We start from the raw sequence: 11,458 nt of genomic DNA on the forward strand, positions 1-11,458 counted from the left end.
TTGCTAAGCTTAGATAAACCAAGTTACCAACGCAACATATCAACCTAAATAAACAAGCAAAATCAGTGCTGGTGTGAAAAACCATTCATGGTTCACTGAATACGATACCCTACAACACTGATACGGCACAAGAATGTGAATGGAAACACATGAGCCCAATGGAAACACAAGGACGGATTCATCTCTGGTTCATCACTCGTTCATTACTGGTTCGTTCCGGTCTGAGGGCGGTGTTGGGTGAGAGTAGCGCACAGCGCACAACGCACATCCATTACATTCAACTGACAGGCAGAGCCATCGCTCAACCAACCGTGACATAGCATCAAGGGCGACCGTTCTGTAGTCATTGTCTGGTGACACACACTCAGCAGCACACACACACACGCACGCACACACACAGAGTTTATATTATGCTCTTAAAGCAGCTGCACAAATCTTGGCAAGAGGTCGGGCAGGGCTGGCCTGAGATGAACCGCGTGTCCCGGCTCTGCGCGTCTGTTTGGCAGAGGGTTTACTGGAGGTACGCTGAAACTCAGAACCACGTCAAACGATGTTAATGATGATGAATTAAAATGGGTCGTGGCCTGTGTCTCCCCCCTCCGTACCGGACGGGATTGCAATGGAACAAGGAGGATGAAATTAGATCATTTTTGACGTGCTTAAGTCTATGCAGCCTGTGTTCTGATTCCCGTTGACATTCCGCACCGCTTCTGGCTAGTTCCTCTTTTAAAGAGAGTCGGTTGGGAAGCAGCTGGAATCTGGGTAGGGACTACGATATTGATTGTTTGCTTTGATTTGTTATCAGCCTCACTTGTAAAGCTTTGTTTGACTTGAGTTCCCACTAGTCGTGTCAGCATGTCGAGTCGTGAGCATCTCTCCTCCAAAGAATTGGGTCCGAACCTGCTCCCTGATCGAAAAGGGAGTAACTGATGATGTCGATGAGAAAGATCGCGACTTTCCGCACCACGCTATGAAGCATAACTCTCTCACATAAAAAACAGATGAGCCTATAAACAATATCAAATCATTAACATCCCATTTCTGACCCAAAAATGTAATGTGTTAAACCCACGAATAGCCTAACCTGAGTGTGAAACCCGGGCCACATAGGGCAGCACGTTCTGTGTGTCGTAGCAAACACATGATTTATAGTGGCTGTGGTGGAAAGAGTGTGAGGGGGCTTACGGTTGGCTTCTCAGGGCGAGGGTTGAGTTATGGGTCTGTTAACACACGGAATGCCTGTGTGGCCTTACAATAACTCGGCTCCTTCTCCTAGCTCCTGGGCTCTAACCCTCTCTCTCCTAGCTCCAGGCTCTGACTCTCTCTCCTAGCTGCGGGTCTATGACTCTCTCTCTCTCTCTCTCCTAGCTCCAGGCTCTGACTCTCTCTCCTAGCTCTGAATCTCTCTCCTAGCTCTGACTCTCTCTCCTAGCTGCTCTAACTCTCTCTCTCCTGGCTCTGACTCTCTCTCCTGGCTGCTCTGACTCTCTCTCTCCTAGCTCTGAATCTCTCTCCTAGCTCTGACTCTCTCTCCTAGCCGCTCTGACTCTCTCTCTCCTAGCTCTGACTCTCTCTCTCCTAGCTCTGACTCTCTCTCTCCTAGCTCTGAATCTCTCTCTCCTAGCTCTGACTCTCTCTCTCCTGGCTCTGACTCTCTCTCTCCTAGCTCTGACTCTCTCTCCTAGCTGCTCTGACTCTCTCTCCTGGCTGCTCTGACTCTCTCTCCTAGCTCCAGGCTCTGACTCTCTCTCCTAGCTCCAGGCTCTGACTCTTTCTCTCCTGGCTCTTACTCTCTCTCCTAGCTGCTCTTACTCTCTCTCCTAGCTGCTTTGACTCTCTCTCTCCTAGCTGCGGGGCTACTCGTTCGCACGCTGGAGACCCAGAGAAAGGTTAGCAGGCACGGGCCTGTTCCCATGGCTGCACCGACGGCCGCCCCAGCCTGGAAGGCCTGTGGAGTCCTTGGTCATCGATAGCGTCTGCTGCCAGTGAGGGAGAACTGGGGGATGTCTGTTTTGAATCTAAAGGTGTGAGTTGGCACGAGGGGACTGACAGACGGTGGTAATCAACCCTAGCGGTTGGTGTTTCACAGGTACACCGTGGTCTCACACTGGGAGGAAGGGGGGTTTAACACCATGAAGATAACCTGCGGTGAGATACACAGCATGGCTTTACACACAACCTCGACAGCCCTTGTTAATTCACACTGTTACTGTACCTCCACACTCTATGTTTATATACACTATAACTGTAAACTATCTCCATGTTTATACAAACTGTTACTGTACCCATTCTCCATGTTTATATACACTATAACTTTTCCTATTCTCCATGTTTAAACACACTATAACCGTACATATTATCCATGTTTATACACACTATTACTGTTCACAAGATAACTGTACCAATTCTCCATGTTTGTACACACTATTACTGTTCACAAGATAACTGTACCAATTCTCCATGTTTGTACACACTGTACCTATCCTCCATGTTTGATTACATACTGTCCCTCTAAACTACACATCCCTCAAATATTGATCTGGGATAAACAACTCATTGTATTCATGGTGTTGTCAAGCACTTCGTACACGCTATATAAATACAGTTTGATCGATGCATGGGTGCAAAACATGATAGATGATAAATATTAACATTTCATAAAAACATTTGACATACATGACATAAATACAGCCCACACCTTAGTCGAGCTCCACTGTCTTCTGGCCAAGTGATTAGGATTAATAATAGGATGAAAGAGTTGGGGTCAGAGACCACTAGGTGAGTGAGGTGTACATGATGTGTCATCCAAAGTCAGTGTCAATCCCCAGGAACCTGAGACCACAGTCCAACAGCAGCTCTGTGGAATGCAGGACCATACATTTGTATGGTACGCTCAGTGAGGATGTGACAGGGGCCGCAGTGATGTATAGACAGAAATGTAATCCAGCGCTGGGTAGGGCTGCTTGATTATGGGAAAAATCATAATCACGATTATTTTGATCAATATTGAAATCACGATTATTCAAACGATTATTTTTGAGCTTGAAAACCTTTTTTCAGCATTTCTCTCCCAAAAAAAACGTTGGAACTGAGAATTTAAAAAAATACACAATATGTTCAAAAAGACAATTTTCCAATTTAAAATAATCTAAAGATATGTATCCAGCTGTTCTTCCCTTTCTACAACTTATAAAATTAAAAAAATACATTATTTTATTTTTTATTTATTTTTAAATTGACAAACTCGATTATGTTGATTTTGTGATTGTTTGATGCTAAAATTGAAATCGCGATCAAAATCCGAATAATCGCCCAGCACTAGCGCTGGGGACATTTCACTCAGCATCCCTCCCTAGACGTCATAAAACACATCCAAGCATGAGGCGATGATGAACCAGGCATAGATTTCCCCAGTGACAGTGTTTGGGAGTGCTTGTACTTCATGTGCCTCACCTGCAATATACCCTCCCACTCACATCTCCTTCTGACACACACAAACACAACCCCGGCAAATTGAATCAATCTACTTTTACTTGGTGTGGAATGTGTTCATAGATTGGGCTGCACAGTTGAAATTTCAAGACAGATTGTTTGAAAGACAAACGCACAATATCTCCCCATCCGAAGCCAAAACACCACACCTTGGCAGACTAGACAGCTCTCTCCATATATCTACATGCACTTCATGCTTCTGAATCCGGGTGCCCTTGGGGAAATTCCTCGGACCGATTACGAATACCGCTGTAATGTTTCCCTCGATTGTACCACAATATTAACACACTGAATGCCGAAAAGCAAAATATGTCATCGGAGGATACAAGGCTAGTCACCCGGCTTTTAAACACCGCAATTCCACAGCTTAATCCGGAAAGGAGCTCTTTGGGATACAGCTAAGCAGGTAATTGGTTAATTGGTTAATTGCTTGATTAGTCTGCTGGAGCCTAAATGACCCAGGAACACCCCTGCTCTCCCCTGGGGGGCCACAGCTTCATCCCCTCGATCCCGCCCGTCTGGGCTGGGACCCGAAGCCCTTTGATGGCTTCACCTTGCTTCAATGGAGGAGCAGCGTGCACACACACACACACACACACACACATACACACACGCGTACGCTTACACACGCGGGAGCACGTACACACTCACACAGATACACACACACAATCACACACACGTGGGAGCACGCAGACACACACAAACACACAAACGTGGGAGCATGAACACACACACACACACACACACACACACACGCAAACACGTGGAGGCACACCCATATCACACAAACACACACACACGCATGCACGTGGGGGAATGCACACACACGCATATCACCCACACGCATATGGGAGTACACACAGACACACATGCATAACACACACAAACAAACAAACAACACACACACACACACACACACACACACACACACACACACACACACACACACACACACACACACACACACACACACACACACACACACACACACACACACACACACACGGCTAGGAGAGGGACAGAAGGGATTAGCTGCATCTCCTGAGCCCTCTGTGCCGCCGTTTGAAGGAGGAGCGGGAGACGTTTGAGGTGTTGACTCTACACGTCGGAGCACCTATGGGCTTCATCTGTCAGCCAGGCATGTGAGGCGCAAGGAATCGATGCATGGAGAGGAAAAGGTTTCCTGTTGTTGATACGAGCGATGGTTTTAGGGATCAAATGTTGAATCTCAGTTGAAGAGTTTTTTTCCCCATGAAAATAACTTTAACTCTTAAAGAGTTTTGTGGTTCAATAGAGTGACACAGTGACTTAAATGCTTTAAGGAAAGAACATTTGACTGTGAATTGTAAAGTTTTAATTATATTTATGCTTTTGTTAAGTTAAGCTTCAAAGTTAATCAGAATAACTATATTTGTTTATTTTCTTTGCTGGGTATTTTAAAGTTGAATATAAATATATATATATGACTATCATGGAATATTCATCCCTAATCATATGTGATTCTGAACGTTTTTGAATTGTTAGTGTAACAAATGAAAAGTGATGATAGGATCCCTTGAAATCGTATCCCTTTCATTTCCATTTTTTCTTTTTCCAATTAAAGACTCGACAGACGTGACATAGTTTACCCATGGCTTTTCCAAACGGAACATTTGGTTTCCAGAACCTCACGTCACTCAGTGACCTGCTTAGATAAGAGGGCCACAAAGTTTGGAAAGATGCCTTCAACAAAGTAGTTTGGACTTCTGGGACTCAACATTTGAACGTTTACAAAAATGTCCTGCTTGTATGTCAAACTTATTTAACCTTCTTAGCAAATAGTGAAGATTAATAACCAATTTTAGAACTCTAAACTTTGAAAGGTGAACATCTAAGAATTAACTTGAAGATAACTCTGCTTGGTTCAGAGCTGAATAGTTGGTTATAGCTATAGTAAAGTCTCTCACCTCTTTAGCCAACCTCGTCCTCGCTCTTCCACAGAAGGTGAGTGTGTTCAGGTTAGCTTGAGAAAATATTCCAGTATGGGTTGGTGTTCCCAGGATAAGTCAATGAGACCGACTTGTGTCGTCATTCGTCCTGTAAAATCCTCTCTGGTCCCTGCACTTGCAAGAAAGATGATTGTGTTGAAAAGTAGATGAGAGAAGTTCCTTGACTTCTGCCTCTGGTGAGGAATCCTGCAGGTCCTAGTGCCCCACCCTGTCTATGCTGTTTGGAATCCAGATTCAAGGATAATCAACCTTGACTCACACAGACTGGATATCCATACAAATTCTAGCTATTGTTCCACTGGTAAGAACTGCTGTGTTGGATCATTATTGGGTATCTATCTTGCCGTTTGCTTAATTGTCATAAATAAATTTATTCTATTAACACCTTGTTATAGTTTGATAGAATTCTGCTCTTCTCTGCAGAAGAATTGTTTTCTTCTTTAAAAAACAAAAACCCTGAAGAAACAAGTGCTACAGTTGTGAAAGAGGACCTACAGAACCAATTCATCAACATCTAAATCCGGTTTTCTTTTGGATCTGCTTACGTTTTCCAGACATCTGAGCCTTCAGCTCGTAAATCTGTGCCCTGCCGAGATTTAGGACCGCCTACATTGTAAATGAAGGCTCACCACATGGCCAGCTTATATCCAATGGACTTCTTCATCCATCCAGCCGTTCCCTACTCCCCGCATGCTCAGGTTAGCCCAGCTGTTTGTGTTTAGAATCAGGAGAGGGACAGGCTAATGCCCTCAGCCCTGTGGTGTGAGCTACCCGGGGTTATCACGGACACTTTCCCATGAGGGAGGGACTGCGCTGTGCTGTTTTAATAGACACCAGCGTTGCTGTGTGAGTGGATATGCTAACTGTAAGGACAAGGAGCGACAAGCTAAGCTAAGCTATTCCATGTGGGGAGGCAATGTACAGCAATGGTCTTGTTTGTGTGTGTGTGTGTGGTGTGTGTGTGTGTGTGTGTGTGTGTGTGTGTGTGTGTGTGTGTGTGTGTGTGTGTGTGTGTGTGTGTACGTGTGTGTGTGTGTGTGTGTGTGTGTGTGTGTGTGTGTGTGTGTGTGTGTGTGTGTGTGTGTGTGTGTGTGTGTGCGTGTGTGTTTGGGTCTCTGTGTGTGCATATATATATATATATATATGTGCATGTGTGTGTGTGATTGTATGACTTCTAAAGCTCTTGGAGGGAAGGTAATTTAGAATTATTTTTGGATAGAATGTGAGACGTTCTTGATATTGCCTCGTGTAAGTTAAATATTGGAAATCTTTTTTTAAATTCTTTCCCCTAATAAAAATATGAAATGTGTTTCCATTTAAACTACTGCCACCCTGCAACATCTGGGGCCAAGTCGGAACATCTGGTACCTTCTCACGGTATCACAAACCGAGGTTCACACTACGACCAACGCCAACTCTAACCCCAACGCTCTGATAACGGGTTCTTCTCCTTGGGCTCGCCCTCTTCACAGAGGACCCTGCGGAGGTCATGTCTGCCATTCTGGTGGCTTAATCACATCCATGTCTCATTACTGTCCGACCTAATGAACAAAGTTTCACCCCCTCATGCAACCATGTGAAGAGCAGCTACTGATCACCGTGTTCATTTAAATCAAACGGTTTTATCTCTTCTTAAATGACAATGACAATTGCAATGTCATAATAACACTGCAACTACTATAAATCCCCCCCAGACCCCCAGTCACCCACCCAAACCGGTAGTTATCCTACAGCCACCATATTTTGGACTAGGAGCCTCTTCACAGTGGCCTCCTGCCTCATGACATAATGGATTAGCCTCGACCTGTCCACCACCCCGCCCGACCCATTACCCACAATGCCTCACCCCACATGAGACCCACGAAGAACCCAGGAGAGGAACTTCTTGGAGGGCTATCTGGAATAATTTGGCCCCTGCGGCGCTTTCTTCTCTTTCACCTTCCCTCTTCCTCCTCCTCTTCTTCCTCCTTCAACTCCTCCTCCTCTTCTTCACTGACTCCTTCACCTTCTCTTCCACATCGGCCCTCTCATTCACATCTGCTTTCTCCACTGTCTCCGGCTCTTCTACCTCCTCCTCATCATCCATTCTGCCTCCTCTTCCTCTGCTTCCTCCCGTCTCCATCACCTCCATCCCCCTCCTCCTCCATCCCTTCCTCCTCCATCACCCCCTCCTCCTCATCATCATCATCATCATCATCATCTTCCTTCAAGTCTTCGTCCAGACTGGCCTGTGAATGGCGTCTTGCTGGACGCCATTCACAGTGTGAAGGATCCCAGTGTGAAGGATCATGGAGAACCATCAAGGGTTTGATCCGCTACAACCCTCGGATTCCGACGTGAGCTCTGTGTAAACGAAGTTTACGATATTTATCTGACCACTCATGGCACTTGAGAGTCACTTGAGAACCAATTGTCGTGGATTCATAATAGATATATTAAAGGCCTGGCCCAGAAGACAACTCTCCTTATTTTATTCATTTTGGGATTGCGCCGAACAGCGCGCGGGGAAATCAGCGTTGACAGTTTTTTCGTCTGGAAGTGTCGAAAGCCATCTGTGAGTGGCTTGCGTTTAACGTTCACCAAGTGGTCCCACTTAGGTTGATATACTGACGTCAATATCCAAAATCACAATATCCTGATTCACATCGGGGACTAGCATTCGTCTTTATTAGAGGAACCTGAAACCCTAGCATCTGAATGTTTCGTCGTATCCGGGAGGAGGACTTGGCAGGCCGCGCGTGGGGGAGTAGGTTTCTGTGCACGGTAGACGACCAGGAGAGAGTCATAACAGTAGCTCTGCAGGTCTGCATGGTGGGGGGGTGTATACATGGCCGTGTCGTTAGCATGCTTTAGATGTGCAGATGGTTTGGCTAAAAGAGGGATTGCAATGACCTGAATCAACACTCTACTCATTCACTTAGGATGCAAACCCTTGACTGCTGAGAGTGATTGATATTTGTTGAATATTTCAACGGTTGATGGTGGGAGGTTAAGTTCACACACACAACTAATGTTGTGTGCTTTTGTACCAGATGTTGGAAGTATATTTACTCTATCTTTAAAAAGAAAACTAAATCTGAGAAAAATAAATATCCGGACTTTGTTACTAACATTGCTACTTAACTTACTTAGTAACTAAACTTTGATGCTCGTTGCATGGGAAGAATCTCTTGTAGGGCCATTGAACAATCCTTGCCGCTCCATAAAAAAGCGCCATGAATCCAATTGTTTACATCTGGGCTTCCTCAGCCACAGTGGATCAGAACCGCGGCTGGCTAGGACGGACGGCTGGGCGGAACAAGGCAGGAAACACAGAGATTAGATTACCTGGAAACGCGACTCATCGGAGATCAGGAAAGGGTCAGATCCACGTTGAGTGGTTTCGGTTTCCCCTCTTCCGTCAATTCACATAGCGATCATGGTGGTGTATTTCAAAAGTAAAGTGTGCTTGGAAAACGGGCCATCCGGCTTATAAGGGTTGGCTGTGCTGTGTGTCTGGGGGAGAGTGTCTACCAGAGAGTTTTCTTAGATCACATTAGCATAGTATGTGAAAAACGCGTGGCCTTTAATATCTCTGTAAAAAAAACGAGACTTATAGCGCTATAAATGAGTTTTATAGCGCTCCAAAAGGCGGGAACATTTGAAGGATAATCCCGGTTCCTAAAACACAGTTAAGCAGCAAAGCTTGACCGAGTTAAATCCTCTTCCTCAACCCGAGGATTCCCTGCTGTCACTTCCTACAACAACATCGGAAAGGAAAGGGGGAAAGGACGGGTGAAGGGAGCCGAGAGAGCCATGGCGTTCAAAAGGGCTGTGAGCCGCCCTGTCAGATTATCTCCAGCTGAACACCTGACCTAACAACTGATCTAAGGGAGCGCAGCTCAGGACCACCAGCTAAACCCCGGCTAAACATCGCCCGATGACCCACCCGTACCTGCACTGACCTTCTCTCACCTCACCCCTCATTACTGCCCCCCCCCCCCTCCCCCTACCCCCCAGACCAGCGGCCCCAACTGCCCTGGGGCTAGTAGCCAGATAGCCTTTCAGCTCTCAGAAAGAGACTCCCTGTAAGTCCTAACACACACAATGACCGGGTTGTCTCGCACAGAAAGGGATCGTTTTCTCCGCCCGGCTTAGATTTCTCAATGCGTGGAAAATTCTGCAAATCTCTTGCTTGTTGCCCATGTCAGCCTGTTGAAGTCTTTGTGTGTGCCACTTGGTAATTCTCCAAGGGCGTTCGATCGCATTCATAAAAAACGTACATTACTGTCCCAACGGTCCCATGACGCATGCGGCCGTTACATGCCATTATTAATGCGCCTCCAGAATCCTTCCTATGTGAAACTATGTTCCTATGTTAAACTGCACATTTCTACTCACAAATTCTTTGGCTGCTGTTGAGTTTATGCTCGTGCAGATCTATTTACGGTTTACTATTTCTTCATGTTGCCTTGTAGCTTTGAGCCACAGAGGCTACAGAGATGTGTTTTCATTCAGGAGAAGGTAAGGCTAAGGGCGTCTTGCTCAAGGGTGTCTGCAGGTTTGAACCCAGAACTCAGGGTTCGAACACCCGAACCTTTGGCTCGGATTCGTACAACACAATCACGAGAGACCTCGCTTTATCAATTAGATTCAAAACCAGTACAGTCAGACTTTAGGAAATAGCAAAACATAACACGTCCATTATTGTTGTACGTCTGTGTCCTGTGTGCTGCTGTGACTCACCCAGATTTGAGCACATCTGTGTAGGCAGCTGCGTAACGATCTGGTGATTCAATATATTACGCAGTGTTTGTTTAGAAAGCTGTCTGTCAGTAGGACGCGGTCCTGCTAAATACGACATCACTGTAGAACAGCTGGGGACTTGTTTAAAAGCCACCTCACGTCAAGTTTGGGCAAATCCTACTCTTGCTAATAACTTAATCTGCTGGCATGTATATTATGTGTACTAGTTACTATTGAGTCATTTAGTTGATGCTTCAATCCAACATGACTTTCTGAGCGACATGTCATTTAGGAGCACGTAGGGATAAGCTGTCTCGTCTCAAGGATGCTTCAAAGGTAGAATGTGGCCACAAAGGATTGAAAACAGCACATTTAAGACGGGAGTCACCATTATACCCCCCTGGGGTCCTTCTACCCCGAGGTTACAGGTCTGTGTTGGAAATGGCCATTGCCCAAAATACCTGCCTTTTGGGTTTTTCCATTCATAAATGTGCTCCTTGTGCGCGGTGCCACCTTGGTCTCCTGCCACCACGGTCTCCAGCCAGAGGGAGCTGCCAGCAGCTCACAGAATCCTGCCTTGCCGTGCTTGTCCCCCGCCTGCCGCCCAGAGAGCCTCACTAAACCCCTGCTCCCTCCCAGCCAGCGGATCAAGGCCCTAAAGACCCTTTAGACCCTGCGTGTTCCTGAGAACACAGCCCGCCTCTGGGCCAGTCTGGGCCAACAACACTCTCCAGCCCACGACATTCCCTACGCCACAACACTCACCAACCCGAGACAGTCTTTACCCCGCGACACTCTCTGCTCCATGACACTGACTAACCCATGACACTACCCATCCCGTCACACTGTCTACTCCATGACACTGACTAACCCATGACACTATCCACCCCGTCAAACTGTCTACTCCATGACACTGACTAACCCATGACACTACCCACCCCGTCACACTGTATACTCCATGACACTGACTAACCCATGACACTACCCACCCCGTCACACTGTTTACTCCATGACACTGACTAACCCATGACACTATCCACCCCGTCAAACTGTCTACTCCATGACACTGACTAACCCATGACACTATCCACACTGTTACAATCTCTACTCCATGACACTGACTAACCCATTACACTATCCACCCAATGACACTCACCACCCAACAACAGTCTTCACCTCGCAACAATAACTACCCAAAGATACCCCTCTACCCCACAACACACTTTATCTGCGTTTTTAGGCAAAGCTCCAAA

The 11,458-nt window shown here is 46.2% G+C and overlaps 1 protein-coding gene across 1 annotated transcript in view; it reads right to left on the bottom strand.

Moving 5' to 3' along the window:
- Positions 1-5,975, bottom strand: part of ngfb (nerve growth factor b (beta polypeptide)) — a 15,886-nt gene extending 9,911 nt beyond the window's left edge. Inside the window, exon 1 of the mRNA XM_030374295.1 lies at positions 5,439-5,975. The gene's annotated coding sequence lies outside the window, so the exon portion shown is untranslated. The remainder of the gene's footprint in view (positions 1-5,438) is intronic.
- Positions 5,976-11,458: the final 5,483 nt, after the last annotated feature.

This window comes from Gadus morhua, chromosome 13 (genome assembly GCF_902167405.1).
Source record: "Gadus morhua chromosome 13, gadMor3.0, whole genome shotgun sequence".
In the NCBI taxonomy this organism is placed as follows: Eukaryota; Metazoa; Chordata; class Actinopteri; order Gadiformes; family Gadidae; genus Gadus; species Gadus morhua.